Source organism: Monopterus albus, unplaced genomic scaffold (assembly GCF_001952655.1).
Source record: "Monopterus albus unplaced genomic scaffold, M_albus_1.0 scaffold103.1, whole genome shotgun sequence".
Taxonomy (NCBI): Eukaryota; Metazoa; Chordata; class Actinopteri; order Synbranchiformes; family Synbranchidae; genus Monopterus; species Monopterus albus.
The window spans coordinates 377699-399302 of NW_018127983.1; the positions used below are offsets into that span (position 1 = coordinate 377699).

The following is a 21604-nucleotide window of genomic DNA, read 5'->3' on the forward strand; positions in this document are numbered from 1 at the left end:
TATGCTGTTGATATCTCTGCATGAATGCACCAGGCTGTCTCCACCCTACCATGGGAGGAAAACTCCCACTATTAAAAACAACCAAAAAACATGCTCTCAGCAGTTGACTGCATTTGTTGAAAACCCCCCAAAAGGGAAAAGTGAGTGGAATGGAAAAAAAAGAGCGCCCACTCTCTCCCACCAATACTTCCCTGAGCCTGGGGCAGTCCTGGATCTGCACGGGTCTCCTCGACAACTGAGCTTTGTCTAGACAGAAACCAAAGCTCTGCTCACCAGATAGGAATTCAGTAAACCCACAGCTCCTCATTCTCACAGCACCTTTAGCATGCTGCTCTCACATGGCACCAAACAACCAAGTCACAGCTCTCACTGTTACAATAGTCCAGCTGAAAAGCACCACCCCGTCATTCATGAAAATACGAGAAAACGGTGCATTGTGCCAAACAGGGTGGTTTCTGTAAATGAAAATGAGCCTTTTTTAAGCCCGAATATGTGGGGAATGTAAAACAGTCTGCAGAAAATTCCTCTCAATCCACTTCCAAGTGCAATACAGGCTCATTGGCTCATGAAATTCTGCATGGTTCAAGCTTCAAAAACAGTAATACGGGACACAAACAGTGCTGAGTAAAGGGCACAGTGAACCAAATGACACACTTATTTGACACGGTCCATTGCTTAGGGACAAACATTAGCAACCCTTCCTTCCCAGTCTTACTGTTAAAACGCTGATGTTTTCCTGCCATTCCTCCAAGGTTATTCAGAGGTCTCTCACCTTTTCCCCACTTCCCCACACTCACATACTTAACTAGCAGACACACACACACATAGTCAATCATTCTATATGCATGCTAAGGTTTCTTGTTCTTTTATTGATTCCGTTTCATAGAAAGGTTCATTTAGCATGGTATATACTGCAGCTAATCTATATCAAATAATTCCTCCTCTACCCAAACACTGTTGTCATTGAGAACATTAAATAACAAGCACCATCACAGACTTAGGTGCAAAAAAGCTGCAGAAAATGGATTAATTTTAAGGTAGGGCCATGGCAAGGGTTTTAGAAACCCTAACATCTTATGTTCAAGCATCCTGTTAAGTCTGAGACAATTCTGAAGATAAAGGCTCAGAAATGTTTTTTATTACTTGGACTTTGCACGTTTACTGTTTTTCTTACCGCAGTCGATTGATAAGTATTGTCTGTTAATGTTTCTGCTACCAGGACTAAATTTTAGTGGGTAAATACAGTAGTAAATTAAATATTGAAATCACTTAATTAAATATGCACCCTGGGTATTTTTTAAACTGCAGAATGCCCCAGGTTGCTATAACTCACAATTCTTCAAAAAAAAAGTTGTTACATTAGTGTCCTGAATGTCCGACTGTAAGGTAAATAATGGAGCCATGTTTTATGTACAGTAGACAATCACTTAACCCAATTACAACAAATACAAAAGCCTACAGTTGCAAATTAACTACAGCTGCATTGAACCTATTCCTAAAGTTTCACATCACCTGAACGAAAACAAAAAAACATACTGTTTTTCTCTTTTACTGTAGCTAGTGTATAGAGTGACTTCACTTTGAACATGTCGTTCACTGGAAATCAAGTAAAAGGGAAGTTTATGGGAGTTAGTGTGAGCTTCATTAAAGAATTGTATTTTAAAAGGTCGACAGTAGAATATCTTTCCCTGAGGAGCAACCCTTGTTACACTGTCTTAAATCTTTGAGCACCACAAACAAAATGTAATTAATCTATACTGTGGTGAAGGCAGACATCTCAGGGACAGGTGTCTCAAAACCAGGGCACATAAAAACAAATATTACATCAGTGGCTGGATGAGAACATACTGTAGGTTTTGTTGCTGCTGACACAACACCAACAACCACAAGCTGTGGAGTAGAGTCTTCCTGACTGAAAGGTCAGCAACAGGTATCGTTTCCCATGTCAGGGAGGACCTGAAATTTGGGAGAACCAGCCTCTTGGATGAGTTGGTGTTGCATTCCACAGATCAAAAGTATTACCAAATTCATTCACAACATACTGAATTTAAAAAGCTGACAAAAAATTAACACTGACATTAAGCGTCCTTGTGATGTTTGAACCAAATCATTCATTTTCAATTTCAGACAATTAGTCATGTAATTTAAAAAACATCACTGCATGTTGCCCATTCCTACTGTATAAGACTTACATGAGTTGAATAGGAAATGTTTTTTTTTGTGGATCAAAGAATTCACCAGCTCCTTGACACTGGAGAAAATCAGCTACACCACAAGGGGCAGTGCATTCCAATTTTAAATGTATTTATATCAGATGCATACACAAGGCTCAAATATAGCAAAAACTTTAAGCAACCTGTGGTGTGCATACTAGTTAAAGAGGATGATCTAATCAGCACAAGGAGAAGGTGGTGGTAGGTGATAGGGGGGCTTCTGCCCCGCTGCCACCTGGCTGCTTATCATGATGAACAAAAAACAGAGAGAGACAGAATAATGGAAGGGCTGGGAAAAGACAGCTTTCTGACCTCAGCAACAGGAATGACTCTCCCACCCCCTCCCTCTTCTCTTTCCTGTGAACTTTGCAGCACCCCAGCACTGAGTGAGCACTAAAGTGCACATAATGAGCAGCCATGGAGGAGGCAGAGGAGCAGACGTCGGATGTAAGAGGCATTGGGGTGGACACCATGTTCAAGTGTCCTTTTAGGGAGGCTCCACATGTGGCTGCAGCTTTTGTCTCATGACATCTCCCTGCCTGGAAGCCACCTGATTGTAAAGCTGCAGTCCTGACACATTAGTAATCTGCCCTTTGGCCCTACACGTTATTAGCAGAGAGTTTGCATACATAGCACACTGAACGATTCTGAGAAATGAAACGGGTATTATTAACAGAAAAAGAATCCCAAGCATCCACCTCACCCACCTCACCACAGGGGTTAGTGCAGGCATAGTGCATATTTTCAGAGTAAGCACACAGAAAATTTCCATGTGCTTTCTTGCTGAATGCAAACATTTGTTTCAGCACGAGATCTGAAAAATGCATTGGACAGTTGCTGGCAGGAACTTTTCAGGCGCACCAGATTGAGCTGGCCTGCAATTAGCTGGAAATGCAAGTTCACTTGGTCTGTTGTAACCTGACTAAAAGAACAGAAATAATTATAGTTGGTTATTAGAAAAAGTCAACTGGACTAGATTTCTAGGTCGACTAGGTTTACTATGACCTGGATGACTGAGAATCTGCACAGACAGTTGGTTATTAGATTTTGAACCAAAATGACTGCATGCTGGATGCTTAGTACAGTGTCACTGTGATTTTATTCTAGGCATTTTCACATCGAGTGTTAAGAGTGAGTCAGCATTGAAGATCTGTGCAAAGGCTGAGGTTACAAACTCAGATCTCTGGCTTTGGTTCAGAATGTCTTTGTTGTGCTCCCTCTTTTTCCATATGGTCTCAGAAGCCATACAAACATCCATCACCTGCTGTTCATTCTTTCACACACACACATACACGTGGTGGTGCCCTGGAGGGTGTCCATCTTGTTGCCCCACTCCTTTGTTCTCTTTGGAGGGTGTCCATCTTGTTGCCCCACTTTGTTCTTTTACACACACACACACACACAGAGAAATACAGTATATGCACATAATGTACATGTACTGTGAGGCTTAGTCACCATACCTACAACCTCTTTGCTTGTGATGCAGTATGCAGTGTTAGTTTTTCTTAAATTTGACTTTTGTGGCGACTGAGAAGCAGTAGAACTCTCTTTTAACTCTGTTTTTGGTCCCTACCAACTCCATCAACTGAGCGTAACATCGGCTGGGCAGGTGGTTCAGTCAATTTCCTGAAGAGCAGCATGGGGAGTGAACCAAACCAGCTAAACAAATGAGCCGAAGTTCACCGTAACGCTCTGTAACGCTGAGGGGAGCTGCAGGTTCATCACTATGAGTGACCTCTTTCACTCTGTCACACTGTTCTCACACTGTCATTTGATTATCATTTTTAAAAGAACTTTTAATAGCCAATTCAAGTAAAATGTTCGACTACTTCTGCAGCTGCGGATCTATAAAGTTGAAAGTGAAAATGAAGCATCTCTCTAGCGCTGGAGGCGATGACCTTTCATCTTGTGATAGCACAGAAAGACAAGAATGCATTGTCTTTAGTCTACTAATAACTCAGTTCCTGCTTACAGTTGTGGAATTTGTGCAAATGCATCATGTGGAAGTCGTGCATGCATGTCGATGAAATCCAGTCATAATTTCTTGCAGGATTTCACAACTTTAATGTCAAATGATCTGTGTCTGTCTCGCTTAAGTGGTACGTGCTCTATTACTGTCTGAGGGTAAAACTCAACAGCTTGTCCTCCAGAGAGAACTTTATGAAAAGTAAACAAAACACGTCAGAATACACATTATCAAGTTGCAGTAAATCATTTACATGAGTGAGAACATACGTCATCAGAAGGTCACAAAGACCTAGAGTGGACAATCTGTTCCTTCAGAGGATAATGTTAACCTGCTTATTATCCAGGAGCTCTCTCCCCAAATCAAAGTTCTACAATACCTCAGTCAACAATGACCTAAATCATATGGCATGCAACCCCTCTCTGGTGCAGAGAGTTCAAATGATGACTGAGTCTTTTTCAGTCATGCATTTTAGAGCATTATAATGCTGTATTCATTCAAATGACTGACCAGGATCTCACAGGAAAAGTATGTGCAGGCCAGTTGCAGTGGTTTGTTTTCAGAACAGTGTAACGTCAATGGAACGTGGCTGCATATCACCCTGCTTCGCCCCTAATGAACATCAAACAAAGGAGCATTTTTACAGTGGCACAGACCACCAAGTGTATACTTGCATGGCAATGCAATTAAGAGTAACTTATTTCTGGACAGGAAAATATTTCCTTTGCCACTGTCTGGTGGAGGGAAATGCTTTAGAAAAAAAAATCAATGCAGGAAAGACCAGCCTGTAGAAAAGAATGCCAGGCATGTAACCAGCGGCTGGCAGATTTTCTGGGCAGGGTGACATCTCAACTGCCAGACCCTTATGTTTGTTAAGTGGATGCCGACATTCTCTGGACGGCACCCACAGCAAAGATCAGGGCGGCTGGAATTTTTGTCTGGGAGACACGTGGCACAGGAGTGTCTCAAAGGGGAAACAGCAGCACATGAACAGATAAAGCAAGCTGTGTGAACTGTCAGGGCCCTGCTGTCGTGATTTAAGTTTAGCAGAAGACATTCTGTTGCCATGCAGAAGCACTTTCTAATGCCTTCTAAGCACCAGCATGTAGAGTGACAAATAAGAAGTGAAATAAGCCTACAGCCATGTTACTGTACCTGCTCTGTGAGGCTGTACTAACATCATCATCATGTTAGTTATACTCAGTCATGATGAGCTTGTTTGCATATTTAAGTGGGGATAATACCGTGTTCACCATTTTAGTCTAGAACATTAGCATGTCAACATTTGCTAATTAGCACTAAACAGAAAATATGTCTGAGGATGATGGAAATGTCCCTAGTTTTACATTTAGATGATGGTGCTAGAGGAAAGTTGGGGAATACAATTCATTCTAAAAGGAATATGAATGACTAAGCCAAACCTAATGATAATCAATTCACTATTTGTTGAAACTTCTTCAGAAGCATTACAGATCAAATCAGGGATTACCACGGGGGTCACCAAAGTTTATTGTGCTCATTGTACAAAGGTTTGCGCAAATCCATCTAGTAGATGGTGAGGTATTTCTCTAAATGAACACTTTGCACTGCTGGTGCTGCAAGAGGAAATGTCAGGGGATCCTAGGATTCATCCTCTGGGGAACCTGTATATCTGTACCAAATTTCATCTCAGCTCTTGCAACAGTCCACCAACTATGCATACAACACTGCCAGACTTGGACGGAGATATTGCCTTCTTTATTCTTTGTCAGCACCTGGCACCTACAGTGTAAAAAACACTGCACTTTCTATTTCCAGGCTCAATGTTTTACTTTTCCCCTTTTCAAACTTGCAGTCTTGCATCTTCATCCTTTCAGAACCATTAATGTTTGCACAAAAGTGCACTACAATCCATCCAACAGTTACTGAGATATTTCAGAATGGACCGGACGCTGACATCGTCAGAGGCATAACACAATAGTGTGGCTAAAAGCAATGCATTCATATAACCTTCCTTACATCTCCCTGCACAGACACAACTGAAGTCAGCACCTGGTAGGCAGTTAGGTGAAAATCCTATCCATGGAAGGACACAGGATCGGCAGTGACCTAGTTGTTCAGTGGGCTGATAATATGTCACAAACAGGTAACAAGGAGGGGGGCATTTCAATTACACATCTGAAACTGCAGTAATAAATCATTCATGCTGAATGCATCTACTCTTTTCTTCCCACAAAGCATCACATGGGAAATGACCTAATAAGTCACATGAGACAACATTTACTGTGTTAATCTAACACATGTGATTCAAGTTGCAAATATTTTTCAGGTCAACTAGAAAAATGGAGAATTCACTGGCTGAAGAAGCCCTAGCTGCAGTGTAGCGATTCTTTCTGTGGCCTGTGGCAAAAACCTGATGAGGCTGTTTGTCCTAGTTCAAAGCCAACATGTCTACATTACAGCTGTGCCGATAGGACAGCTAATCTCAAGTGGTTTTTGTAAGCATCTAGGGCACTTGGCCGCCCAGTGCACGGCAATCCTGGTGTGAATTCCCAGAATCAGAGGTGTATGTACATAAATAACAATGTAAAGCTCTGGAAGTCCAAGATTTATTTGTACAAGCAGCACAGGCTATACCTTAGTTCTTGAGAACAGAAGAGAGGCTCCAAGTATATCGCACATGAGGACACAATGTCCTGAGTATATTCATTTCTGTCTCTTACAGATTAAACACACTTTTGCTTCCAGTTGAAGAGTGCCATGTGGCATGAGAGAATGAAATGTGCGGACATACTATATGAGCTATTTCCATCAGTTTTAACATATGGAACCCACAAAAAATAAAAAGGCAAAAAACACAACCAGTGCTGGCCTGCTGGTCAATCAAATGAGCATTAACCACTTCCCTTCCTGCACAGGGAACAGCCACAGCCGCCTCTGCCCATCACTAACCAACATGAGTAGGAGTATGTATGCGTGTGAAATGGTTTGTGGGGGGGCAGGACATTTAGAGGAAAGGGGCGGTTGTTCAGGAAGTGGACACAGCGCACCCGAGCAGAAAAAAGGAAGCTGCCCATATATGAGCAGATGCTTATGAAACAGGATGGAGGACAGGCCTGATATCTCCCTAGGGTATGACAATAATGCTGAAATTGTGCAAATCTCCTCTTATATGTATAAACACACACCCTGGCACGTCAAAGCTCAAGTTACACCAAGCCCATTCGACTTTTCATTCAGCTTGAAAATTAGACCTTAGTCCTCTATGTTCAGTAAACATCATACCTGGAGCACCGATGTCATGAAATGATCTTTACAATCAGGATCATCTATTATTTCCCACACAAGCAACTGAGCCAGTGGTATCAGTGTTGAATCCATTAGCAGAAAACAGGCTTGTGTTTCTGGCATCTGTCTTGCAGCCAATCAGAAACACACCTTCACACTGTCAAAAAGATCCTTTGTTTAGCACCTGCATATTGACTGGGTCACTTCTACTCTTATATTATGTTTAATTAATAAGTGCTGTTCACGTAGTCACTATGTCATGATTGTCTTCAAAATCTGTTTTGTTTGGAGAAGCTACATGTAATATTTTCCTTTCTCCTGACCTCAAACCAATTCATTTGTTAGTTACTTTTATTTCCTGTGCCTGACATTTTGTTTAGGGACTGCCCTGTAAGGACATCGTATTTTGCTTAATTAATTAACGTGTACAGTTTTTAAGGCACTGCAGTTATGAGCTGTCGTTCTTTAGGTAACAAGTGCCACCACATAGGAATCCTAAAAAACTGCTGCAAGAGGCAGATGCTTGCTCAAGTCAGATAACTGGAATCGTCTTTAGATTTGCATAACCAACAGTGTTTCAACAGCATAACCAAATCTGAACAACATCCTTTTGAAAAAAATAAGGAAAGTTAGTTATTTGTTTGGCCACATTGTAAAGCATCAGACTGTCTGATACTGCCACCATGTGGAGGAAACGTATTGCAGAACACAAGAGTCCGTGCCACTTTGGCAGTGAAGGGCTCAGATCAGATGCTTTGGTAAAACAATCTGGCTGTCTGACAAAAGATCGTGCTTCGCTTTCACAGTTTGCAGCAAAAGTTTTTACATTATGTAGTACGCTCGTACGGTGCATATCGGTGTAAACACAAGGCTCATGTGCAGTAAATCCCAGTAATTAGGACCTACATGTAATATCTTATAATCCTGTAAGCATATGAAAACAGGCCTGCAAACCATTGGGTCCTGTTCTGTAGCAGGCAATCTGAACAGCACAAAGTGCTGAAACTAAATGTAATGAACAAAAAGATGAATAATGCAGATTTCACCACTGCTTTTAAATAAAAGTGTCCATTGCATTGACCATAAGAGATCTGTGTCTCACAAACACAAAAAAGACAAATGGCTGCCAGTATGTGGCAGAAATGCACTGATGACATTTGTTCAAGATAACAACAACAGTACTTACAACCAACCATAAGCAAAGTCGGCAACTTTTCTTCACAGTGCATACTACCCTATCAGTTATGTCTTCTGACTCACTGTACAACACAATTCAGTCACATACATGAGTCATTTTTGGCCAAATAAGTGATAAGCTGCTTACTGTAGTTTTATATATTAATTATATAATTAGCTGGAATGAAAGACACAAACAAACAAGACCTATAGGACTGTAAAAAAAAAACTGTAATATGCAAAACCAGCATGACAGTTAAAGGAGCATCCAGACTAAAATGGCTGCCATGACTGGCTTCAATAAAAAAATAAAAAATAAAAAAATTAATTTAGTTCCAAACCTGGGGATCAGTTCTCCCAGAAAAGGTTGCAAGTTACTGATACATGCAAGATGCACTGCAACGCAAGGTTGTGCTGCTTTTTTCAGGCTTTTCTCTTATTTCTTTGGATTTCTGTAATTAACTGCCTAATTTTACTGTTTAGGCAGAAAAACCACTGGGATATATGGGATTTTTTTTTTAACTGGTCATAATTTGTATTCAACTATGAGGTGTTACATGTGCATTTAATTTAAGGAATCACAAGACAAAACAGTCAGGACCCATTGTAGTATCTTCAGTGCCACAACCCCTGCTAGAACTAACAGCTGTAACAGATGTTGTGGCTTTGATTCAAATACAGACTTTAAAAAGAATGGGGCAGATTCTAAATGTTGGCCCCTAATATGGATGAAGCTCTAAAACCTGCTCAACAAGGAGCATAAACTCCCAGAATGTAACCAATAGCTCTATTTATTAGAAAACTCCATGCCGAAATGAATAAATAGATGCCAGCATCTTATAAGCTCTGAACCTGAATGCAGTGGTGGAAGAAGCAGGGCTACTCAAAACCTTTTAAGTACAAGTATCAATACAAAACTTGGGGTGGCTGTGGCTCATGAGGTAGGGCAGTCGTCTCCTGACCAGCAAGTTGGTGGTTCGACTCCCGGTCTCCCCACATGCCTAAGTGTCCCTGAGCAAGACACTGAACCCCAAATTGCCCCCGGTGGCTTGACTAGTGCCAGTGCGTGGCAGCCTGCCGTCATCGGTGTGTGAATGGTGTATGATCTTCTGTGAAGCGCTTTGGCCAGTGCAACACACTGTGAGAAAGCACTATATAAAATACAGTCCATTTACCAATATAACCCTGTAGACATAGTAAAGGTCCTACATTCAAAATCATAGTTAAGTAAAAGTGCACAAGTTCTATAAAAAAGTTTACTTTCACAAGAAAAAGTAGGTGGCTTTTGTACTTTTCTCTAATGTTTGTTTTTTTATGAACTGAAAAACTTGACCTCTTCTGGCTTCAAACAGTGTAGAGGCATGATATCTATCTCTGGTAGATCTGCTAAAACCTCAACGATATCAGAAACCAGGGACAAGTGGCCCCATCTTGATTTGAAAAGTAACTCGTATCAACAGCCTTTAGGCAAATGTAGTGAAGTAAAAAGTACAGCATTTCCCAGGTGCAGTACTTGAGTAAATGGACATACCTTCCACCACTGCCTGAATAACACCCCTTGTGGATAGAAACATCATTGTCATGTCCTTCCCATATGTTTCCAATAAGAGAAGAAACATCAGCACTTTGTTTGCGGGTTATTTACCTGTCTGTATAACCGAGCAGTCAAAATGTAAAAGCCTACCTGATCCCACTACACCAGCACCACACACCGTACTTCTATCACCAGAGGGCAGCACCGCACAGGCAGTTAATACAATCTGAGGCCATATGAAAGACCTACAGGACTGGGTCTGATTAATAATGGAGAGACGGGTGAAGCAACATTGGTAATTTGATCATTTTCTCAATTACAGTAAAGGCTGGGCATGCTGGTGACTCAGTGGGAAGCAGTGTACAGATGCAAACACTGACCTGCGTGGGAAAAGATCTCAAGGAGCATGTATGGGATGTTCCACTCTGTGAGCAGCAGATATCTGGAAAGAAAAGCAAAGGCAGTGTGTTGATTACTAACTAACCGTGACAGCTGTGACCCAACAGTCAAAGTGTTCTAAAACATGAGTCTTAAAGGCATCCACCATATTTGACTCATGTTCTAGCCTCATCAGAAACACAGGCAGAAAACCACTTCTCTCAGCAGCTGAATGGATTCCAGTCCACTGACACCAGTGTCTGCATCATTTAAAGTTGCATTAACTAAGATTTGGCACAAATTGGATAAATCAAGTTAGATTGGATAAATCACACTGCTATCTTCAGGCCCTGTGTTTATTTCTACCCCTCTCTGGGCAGTGTTGTTAAAATCTGCACAGCATTCCTGTTAGACCCAAAAGGCTGTGTTCTGTCGCACAAAAAGAGTGCAACATAGAGTGAGGCAAAACCAGGGTTAACACTGGTTTGAGAACTCGAAGATGGAGAGTGTTAAAAGCATCCAAAGGACTCAAACTTGAGGCAGATGGTACTTTCTTCCTGCTAGGTGTGTAAATACTGTAGCTGGTTATTGTATTTTTGTCACACCATTAGCAAGCTAACGTTAGCTTTTCAATTCCGTACCTTTGCATTGAATTCTTCTGGTTTTAATTTGGAGTCATTCCGACTGACTGCGACGTTAGTGTTCTGTTGTCCAGTTAGCAGAATCCAGTGGGTTTTCCTGCATTAGCAAATGAAGTAATTTAGCTCATTTTAGCTCAGTTTTGGTCCAGTCTATGTTGGACATAACGCTGCAGGCCATGTAGCATTTTAGTGAGAAGTAGTTAAAATTTCTACCATCAACACAACTAGAAAAGTGGGGAGTTCGTTCAACTATCAAAGCGGAACATGAAATTTCTTGTTTTACATACAACTCACAGATATTTGTGTCAAGTATGTGACATTGAACGTGATGTTATAGTGGTCAGAACATTAGTCCTGTATCAGTATTACTGGGAAAAACATTTCTCTGTATAATTTACTTGTGTTACTGCAGATACATCTGCTAGAAACAACATCAGACATACTGTACGTATGCATATCGCTAAAATGTAAAGCCCTTTAATTTGACATTGTGTTGCTGCAATGCCACTGAAAACCACAAGCTCTATGGGCTCTATATTCCACATGCATTAGTTCTGGAGCCGCTTATTACTGCTGCGCTACCTGACTGTTACAACTGTCTCCAGCTGTCATGACCACATATGACGTAGTTTCAGCAACAGGGCAGGAGAAGCGAAGAGGAGTGGAGGGAGAAGAGGAGGAGATACTGCTCGAGTTTGTTCTGACTCTCTTAAAGGCTGAAAATTTGAGGGAGATGTTAATTAATGCAACTTTAAGGAAAATGAGCAGTAGCAGGTCACATTGGTTTTGAGTGGAGATACTCTTGTCTCTACTCTATTTGCATTCATTACCACATTTCACTGAACCCAGTTGGATGGCCAGTCCTTTGGTCTGAGAACTCCCTGTACGTCTGTACACTCTGTCCCAAGTGGAGCTGGGGTTTGGAGGAGGGAACTACAGGGAGACATTCCAACATGCTGTTTACGTACCTTCTACTCTTTATTTGTTTTCAGCACTCACATCACACCTTCATTTAAAGGTCTAATCCATCAGACACTTAAGTATACACTACATTAGAAATTGTACAGGGTATTTGACCTGCAAAATGGAGTTAAACACCATGCAAGTAATTATAAAAACAGGCTTTCTTGACCTCAGGGTCAGGAAACCATGTGCGGTTGCGTGATATTCCAGCTAGCAATATTTTGTTCACATTTATTAAGGCAGTGGTAATATATGTTTGGCCCTTTGAGCTAGAACCAAGTTATAAACACAAAACTGAGATAGTTGCTACAGTGAGCAGCAAAAAGTTGTCTATTTCACACTCAGCAGACAAGAGCAACATTCGTTTGAAGTTCTGTTTCTGTGTTGACCTCAATAACATTGTCTGTCTGCCATTTGGTAGTGTACAGCTGGTTTATCCAAGTTTTTTGTCTGACAAAAAAAACTTAAGGGGAGCGATGAGAGAGGACAAAAACAGGATGTGAGCTGTAAAAACCAAAACAATTAGCTGATAGATGCTAAAACTCCCCACAGACCTGAGGGACCTGCACAGCATAGTCATTACTCCCTGTGGGTTTGTCACTATGAGTGAGACCTTTCACATTGCAGGTATCATTTATCTATCATTATAAATAAAACATTATGTAAAACTTGATGTAAAAATCTGTGACTGAACATGTAAACAGGAGCTTTACCTACAATAAAACATGGGAACCTGCTCTGACTGCTATCATTTAAATTAATGCACAGACTAATAATATACATAAAGTTACTTCATTAATGTTTTATAATCATGCAAAAGATTTGTTTACATGCCATGTTTGTGAGCAGAGGACTAAAACAACCTTTTGTAACTGAAATGTAAATGAAAGAAACTGCCTGAAATCCATGTTCTCAGTCACTCATGTCAATCTGCAACTGTCTATATGTGAATATATCTGAACAAATAAGAAGATTTTTTAAATGATTGATTGGGTCTTTATCAGTCACTCATGTCAATCTGCAACTGTACATATGTGAATATACCTGAACAAAAAAAAGATTTTTAAAATGATTGATTGGGTCTTTAAAAACAAACTTACTGTCTAAGGGCTCTAGTTATACATGTGCTTCAACAACAGTTTGGATTTGCTTGTTTTAGTGTTTGGAGGGGAACTATGCATATCCAAATTAATTTAATCTAAAGTAAAGCAGTACAGATTATGTTAAACAGAAATACAGTATATTATCACAGTAAGCCAGGACAAACCGTTCAGCTGTTGCACCAAAACGCAGACATCTGTTATTGTACAATACTAAAACCAATGTTTTATTACCTGCTGTGTTCCAGTTGCTAAGCAACCTCTCTTCTTTCCTCGTCTAGTTTATAATTTACCATACTGCCCATTATCTGTGGAGGTTGGTGGAGAGTTGTTGCAATAACAATAATGTAGCCTAACAGGAACTAGACAGCAGATAATAAAGAATAGGGCTTCATTATAAAGCTTTACACAACAACTGTTTACAAATGTATTGCACAGACAGCACATAATTATGTCACTACCTGTGCTGTTATGGCTGTCATCACACTGAACCTGCTAACTCGGGGACACCGAGGTAGGGTATAGAAACAAAGTTTACATTTTGCAATGTGTAGATGAAGCAGAGCTGCAAACATCTATTTTGGAGCTCATACACTGTTGGAATCACTTCAAATGTTGACATTTTGACTGACTTGTTTCATATAAATGTCTTGTGTTTAATACATCTAGCTTTGTTAATATATACGGACCCAAACAACCAGTTACACATCAGCGCTTACCTGACACACAGGAGTCACAGCTGTCTGGAGGGGAGGGCATAAAGACAACGTAATTAGATTTGATGACAATGGCTTTATTAAGAGATTGATTTTTCTGATGCTACGCCACAGAGGCCTGGAGTCTGTCTTTTGTAATTGTGTCAACTGAGTTGCATATCATATGGGACTACATGAAACACATGTCTATAAATATCCCAGTGCAGGTTCCACAATGTCAGTGAGGTCATACAGGGTGACACTAGATGGTGACCTAGCTACTGTCTGTGTGTCACTCTGCTTGGACACTGACCCAGGAGCTGCAAGGACATCCGTCCACAGAGACAGAACAACAGTGAGGCAGCACTCTGTGCTTGCACTATTTCATCAAAGGATAAACAGTTTAGAAGTCACTCTAACCATTAAACAAAAAGGGTCTTCATTTAGAATTCATAAGTAACCACAGTGCACCTGACATTACTCTCTTAATTCAGACAGCAACGATTCTGACGTCAGCCACTATCAATCAATCCTCTGCCAAGCCCATGTGGGAATATATATTACAAAACACCATATGCTGCTTTTACCTGTTAGCACTATACAGGCTGATTAGAATCAGAAATGCACAGCCAACACACACTGATAGTAAGAACAATGTATCAACTTGCAGTCAGTGTGTGAATGTACGTGTGGCCACTAACATAGATGAGGAGCGCCATGGAGGCCTTATTCCATCTATGCTGCTGCCAGGTTGCCAAGGCAACAAGCAGCTATTTGTTATCAGCATCCCATGCCAGCCAAACAGATTCTGCTTTATACCCAAAAACTGTGAGAATGCCCTCGCTTTCAAATCCTCCCAGACAAACCAAATCTGCTTGAGGCACCGTACCAGTAAAAACCATTCTATATAATGGACATATATCAAACTACATACCATCTTTCCCAGAGTACAATACTTCTTTAGTGTTTGAAATAGTTAGGGCTACACTTAATATAACAAAATGCAAAATAAACAAGTCACCCGGTCCCATTCTATGTAGAGTATACTTACAAGCACACTAACATTCTGATCATCATCAAGTTTATGAAACAGACAAAGACAATATGCGATCTGGCTATTATTTTATCCTAATGCAGTTTTCCGTTCATTTTCTGAACAGGTGCATCAACTCAGCCGGGCTGTACAAACACGTCCTGTGGGGATCCCCACTATAGCAGGTTGAGCACCAAACAGACCGCGGGATTTATGTACTACAGTATACTGGATGTACAAATGACAATAAAAAGCTTGAAAGTGAAGCAACATGGCAGTTACAAAAAAATAAAGGGGACAGAAAGAACTGAACAGCACCAAGACAAACTGCTCAGCTTCATCACTGTGATAACAGAGCACTAAACTCGAACTTCAGGCACAGCTACTACATTTCACTAGCAGGGACCTGACCTCACTAAGTACAGCATGGAGCTGGTATGGAAAAGGAAGGAGCACAGTTTGGGCAAGGTCCTGCTGCCAAACCTCAGATAATTATTATTATCTCCATCTAGAAGAAGGAATCACCTCAATGCTGATGCATTTTGCTATATATCATATTGTATATAATTGCTGGGACTTTTTTCAAAAGTAACAGCAAAAAAAACAAAAATAAAAGAGAATACTTCTTTCATTATCAGTTCCGTTTGATTTTTCATTCATGTGGAGCCACTGACTGGTTGTTCAATGGTAAAAATATAAAGAGAACAACACAAAAAGGAGGGCCTAAAGGGACATCCATCAATCCTGGAGAAGGCCAAGAGCAGCTGGAGCCAATAGAGACACACTAAGATGAAAACAAAAGAAGCTGCCAGATGCAGTTTGTTTAAAGACAGAGTGAGAGTCATAAATGAAATAACAGTGCGCATGTGAGCATGTTTTCAATTTAAAAATGAAGTTAAGAGCCCATTGTGAAAGACGTCATCGCTCGCTGATAAGCAGCTAATGCTGTGTGTACTGTGTGTGACATATCCGATCATATTCAGCAAGTGTCTAATCCCTCTACCAGTGCGATACGCTCCAGTGAGGAGGCTGAGAGAGTTCTGAAGTGTGCCAAAACGGCAAGACATTTTTCACATATTGCTGCGGACTTGTGAGGGCTGAGGCCGGCGGCGGCACCTCCACTGTGTTGACTGGAAACACTCTCTGAAGGTCTCTGTGACCAGAGCAGTGACGCACAGACGAGCTCCCCAGAGGCCGAGCGTGGAATTTGAGTAAAGAGGCAGAGGGAGAAAGGGGGCAGACATGCTCATGAGATTAAACTGCATGAAGGTCTGCATCAGTGACTGTGGTGTAACCAGGCAACATGGTCAAACCCACGTCAGCAGCAAAAACCCACTCAGGTGGGGTAACACTAAACTGCCAGAAGCAATGGAGCTGAAAAGATAAAGACCTTAAAAAATGAGTCATGCAAATACTCTGGCATGACTCTGAAAACACACTGGAGTCCTCTCTTTTTCTGCTATGTTAAACAAGTCACATAATATACATATATATGGTACAGTGAACTCCAAACATACTGTATGCATACATACAGTACATGACATAGTTGCCCCCTCAATAATATATTATTCCAAAAATTAAAGCATATTTTTGAGTACAAAAACAAAATCATATATGTTACAAATGTACAGACATGTCATCTTACTGTTCAACAGCATCATTCGGTATTTCCACACATTATGGCCACAAGTACCATTTTTAAATGTTTGCGTCATTCCTAAAACAACGTCTCTTGTTGCACAGACATGCACAAACATCTGTGCTGCTTATCGACAGGGTGACATCAGATCAGGATGCAAAAATTACAGTAATTGTGGTAATATCATGTGTTATCCCAGCATGGAGGCAGTCGGTGTCGAGAATAGCTACTGGGCCGGGCTACTGAACCACAATAACCTCAAATGTGTCCGTAGAATCAAAAACCGTCAGGCCAAAAGGGTGGCATCAGATGTTGTTGGCTTGTTTTCTGATCAGAATGCTACTGATAAAAATACAATTCTTGCCTATTTTATACTGGAATGCATTTTGCAGGACTTTGGCTTTTTGTGTTAAATGAGAGGAGAAAGGTTTTACGATAAAAAAAGCATGTTTACAACATATTTTCACTGATGACAGGTTGACACGTCAGTAGAAAAAAACACAGGTGAAAAGTAAAACTGTGGCTGAAACATTTAGTTGCTTTAGTTTAAGGGTCCTGGTGTTGTGCACACTATCATGTACAGCTGAAACAGTTGGCTGATAAACAGAAAAGTAATCTGTAACTATTCTGGTAATAATTTAACTCCAGACATTATCTGGTCCCTGTATTTCAGATGTGAATATCTGCTGCTTTTCGGTTTCCTGTGATTGTAAATGAATTCTCTTTGGGTTTTCAACTGAACAAAACTAGGAAACTTACTTTGAAAATTACATCTTGGGGTTTTGTGATGAGCATTTCTCCTCTGAAAATAATCAGCAAATTAATTGATGAAGAAAATCATTATTAGTTGCAGCCTTAACAGTAGTAATGTTTAGTAACAGCGCTTTACATACAAGAGGTCAACACCTGTGCTCAGAAAATGTCCGTTATATTTTTAAAAGTAACCTTTGGGGGAAAAGTATGGATTCTGCATTCTTCCACAGTATCATATCGGCACTGGTATGGATTGGTTTCAGATGATACGGCCCACATGTAGCCACAACCATATCTGTGGAACCGAAGACAAATTCATCTAAAGCTAACACAATGACCAAAGGTTAAGGTTAAAAATCAGATGTTATATACAGAGTTGGACTCAGCGGGGGTAACAGACTGTGTTTCTAAAATGACCCTATTATTGTCACTGTTGTGACCATGACAGTGAGAGACATGTTCTTTTGTTGCTATTGTTTTGTTTTGTTCTGACATTAGTATTAGTAGTAGAATTAGTATCAAGCAGAAGTATAAAGTACAAATTTGACCTATCCTATATGTATGTGCACTTTTTTGTTTTTTGGACACTACTGGATAGTTGTTGTGTAACCACTGACGTTCTTCAGTCACCCTGTTTCTTGCCATGGATCCCAGATCCACACCACCCATCTCATTTGATGCAAGCCCATAACCTGAGGGGAGGTCATGGTGAGAACGCTGAGTCCTATTTACTCCAGTAGACCATCCAGCCAACTTTAATAAACAATAATGCATTTACAGATGTTATCCAGTGGCCTGTTCTCTGATTTTCAATAGCGTTTCATGACTTCGTTTCCATGCACAGCCTGATTCTTTCCAGATTGGTTCTTGAGACTATATGGTTCACAGAAAGCTGTAAAGCCACATAACAGGTAGGTTTTCCATTGAGAGTAATATCATTATTTACCAAGTAACTCATTTGTAATGGTCTCTGGTATTTACTGACTTTCCCGTTGCATTTAACATCCTGAGCTTCTCAGAAACATATCCCCATGATATTACTGAGAAGCAGCCCCCCTCGTTTATTTCTCTTTCATTGCTACCAGCTGTCACTTAGGCACCAGTTTACACGCCAGTGGGTTTACAGACTACAATGTGAACACCATTTAACATACTGTAAATTCTACATGGCAAACCAATCAGGAAACACATGAACCTGATGGAAACGCACTGCATTTACTGCGTTTTACCCAAATTACGCTTGCTTCTTGTTTACATGGGTCAGGTGACAGTTTACCAGCTGGTGTCACGGAACCACAGTGCGAGTGTCCGTACACAGATATCGTGTCATGTTGTAGTTACTAGATTATTCGTGTAATCTCTCGGCTGAGACTCACCTGGCGTCTCCGATCGACAGGTTTCCTTTATGTTTAAAGTCGAACCATGAAATAATCCCAGTGGAGCTTCTTTAATCAGAAGACGTGGGCTAGTCTATTTTAGCTGAATGAAAAGTTTCACGACGGAGGAAATAAACATCAAGCCCACGAAGCCCAGTGACAGGGGACAGGGGACTGGGAGAGTGCGCGCTGCTGCTGAGCTGCGGGGCTGGGACTCTGTTTCTCCCAGTTTACAACAGGCAGCTGCGCCCTCTGTCGGCAGCAGGGGTTTCCTACTTACCTAACATCACACTTTGCATGTCGATGGGATAATCATGACTGGATCACTGAACGGGAAAATCGGGCGCAGGGGCCCAAGGACTCTAGGAGGCCCCTAGACCAGAGAACCGTGAAGGGACTGTTAACCTTTCTGCTAGAAAGTCAAAGCACTACACATCTAGGCCTACGAAAAGAATAGATGCAAAACAGCTACAGAGACAGAGTATGACTAAAAAGACAGAAACATTACTACATAAACTACAAGAGACACAAAACAACTAAAAGGAGATGCAAAACTATTACAAACGACTAGGCTATACGAACAGTGACTAAACTAAAACAACACAATTAGATTAGTAAATATAAAAACACAATCATATGAACAAGTATAGTGGCAGTTTTCCCCAGTGGTACACTTCAAGATAGCACCTTTTGTGCCACTGCTCTCGTCATTAAGTGCACCCCACATGCCTCGGGCCTCTAACAGGTATCCAGACCACGGATGTGTAGGAAGGGGAAGTGCAGCCAGAGTTGTCTGATGAAAGCTTGAGAATTTTGGTTTTAAGAATTTTCCTATTCTCAGTTGCTAACTGATCATGTTTTGCACAGGAGGTATTAGTGTCAATAAAAGTCTGTCTCCTGTGTTTAGTCTGACTGAATAGTTTGAGGTTTGTACTTTGCACTGCTGCTGGCATGCAGGCAGGGAGGAAAGGTTGACCAAGTGGAAATCCTTCAGCTTGTGCAGTATGTTCTTAGCTGTAATGATGAAGAGCAGTTTCCTGAAACTGCATCAAACCCGATGTGTATGATATTAAGCTTGTCCATTTGTGTCCTGCATCACCTTTCCTATTTTATGACATCACTTGTCATATTGCACTTGTCATCTGTTCAAAAGAATTTCACAGCTGAGTTACATATAAAAAAAATACAGAAATGTGCATTATATGAAGCCTAATAAATTCAGTTTCTTAGCACAGCATAAAGTATGTTCTATAGACACTACTGACTAATACTTAGAGTTGGGCAATACAGTATATACAGTATATGTACTGTGAGACAACTCAAATTTGTCACCTGCCATGTCTGCCGTGTATTTTTTTAATATCCCTGATTATATGTCATATGGGACTATTTTAGAAGCCAATGAGCAGAGCTGCTATATAGCAATATTATATTTACAGGACTCCTACAGAAATGTAATGATGTACTGTGATTTTTGACATCAAATGTCCATCTCTTTTTAGAAATGTGTAAATGGTTTCTTGATTGAATGTCCAACATATCAGACATATCTCAATATCACTGTATAAGATAAAAAGCAGCGTGACAAGATTTTATCCACATGGCCATCTCCTGGCTGCATTTTAAAAAATACTTGGTGCTTGCTATACGGTCCCCTCCAGAGGACAAATACACTATCAACTCCATCCAAAGCCTTCACAACATATTACAGTAATCTGGATGGATGCAAACCTATAAATAGTTTGTCTTAATGGGCTGGTCACGTTTAATAAACATATTAATCTCAGGTATCAATAAAACATTTCAAGTTACAAATAAATAAATGCATAACACTGGCCTAATAAATGTCAAATAGACACCTTAGCATATCTAATAACTCACCTTCACACTTTTTGTTACAATTGAGGTTTCACTTCAGGGGACAAATGTGACCATGTAACCAGGAGTGAATGGTGTGGCCTCATTTTATACTAATTAAGCATCACTGTATAGAACAGATACAGGGGACCGGAGAGAGAAGTGAAACACTTGTTTGCTCCTGTACAGATCATTAGAATCAATTTCAGCAGCAATAATGATTCTCAGAAACAAACTCATCCAGCTTTAACACTCCCTCTCTCTCACACACACCAAACTGTAGCACAGAGCCCACATCCTGTTCACTCTGGTTTTACTGCCTTTAAACCTTAACATGTGTAACCGGTTTAACTACACTTATTGTACACAAGCTTATTTTTGATATGGTGTGGTCTGCCCATCTTTTCTCACAGGCACAGGATAAAACAATAAGCAGCCTGGTAAAAGCAGAGTGTGTGTGAGACATGTAATGTGGCTGAGAAGTTAAATGCTGTCACTCACCATTAACTGAAGTAGATCTTGTGCGATGTAAGGGTAAAATCCAACCTTTGATAATACAGTGTAAACACCAGAAGGATACAGAAAGCTTCGTCCCAGTTTCTCACACCCATACAGTGTAGAAAGGGTTGGTCAGACAAACCCCCCTTTTATAAGAACTGAAGAACAACAATATTTAAAGAAAGATACAATCATCAAACACAAGACCTCATCCAAAGTAGGTGTGTCATTACCATTGACTCGGGTCAAATATGAGGAAAAGCAATGAGCCAAATACCACAACCCCACCCTGCCACCAGTTCGCCAAGAACCGATTCCTCTGATTCTGGTCCTAAACGATTTATTGAAACAAAGGGCACAAGTAGCATGAATGTACAGAAAACAGTAAAGAGCAAGTAGGAGATGCTAACCATGAGGTGTTCACCACAGAAGATGATCCAGAACCAGAAGAGTGGGGAGTAGAAGACACCCTGTCGAATATCTTCAAACAGCCACTCCACTGGTCCATTCAGGAA

General features: G+C 40.6%; 1 protein-coding gene across 4 annotated transcripts in view; it reads right to left on the reverse strand.

The window, feature by feature from the left end:
- Window positions 1-18929, reverse strand: part of gng12b (guanine nucleotide binding protein (G protein), gamma 12b) — a 27918-nt gene extending 8989 nt beyond the window's left edge. The window contains exons 1-3 of one of the 4 annotated variants that reach the window (XM_020609985.1): window positions 18735-18929; window positions 10537-10598; window positions 10307-10415 (exon numbers count right to left, since the gene is read on the reverse strand). The gene's annotated coding sequence lies outside the window, so the exon portion shown is untranslated. Of the gene's footprint in view, window positions 1-10306; window positions 10416-10536; window positions 10599-11175; window positions 11614-13957; window positions 13982-18734 lie in introns of those variants that run through there. The other 3 variants (XM_020609986.1, XM_020609984.1, XM_020609987.1) reach the window with 3 other exon arrangements.
- Between the last annotated feature and the right edge of the window lie 2675 nt (window positions 18930-21604).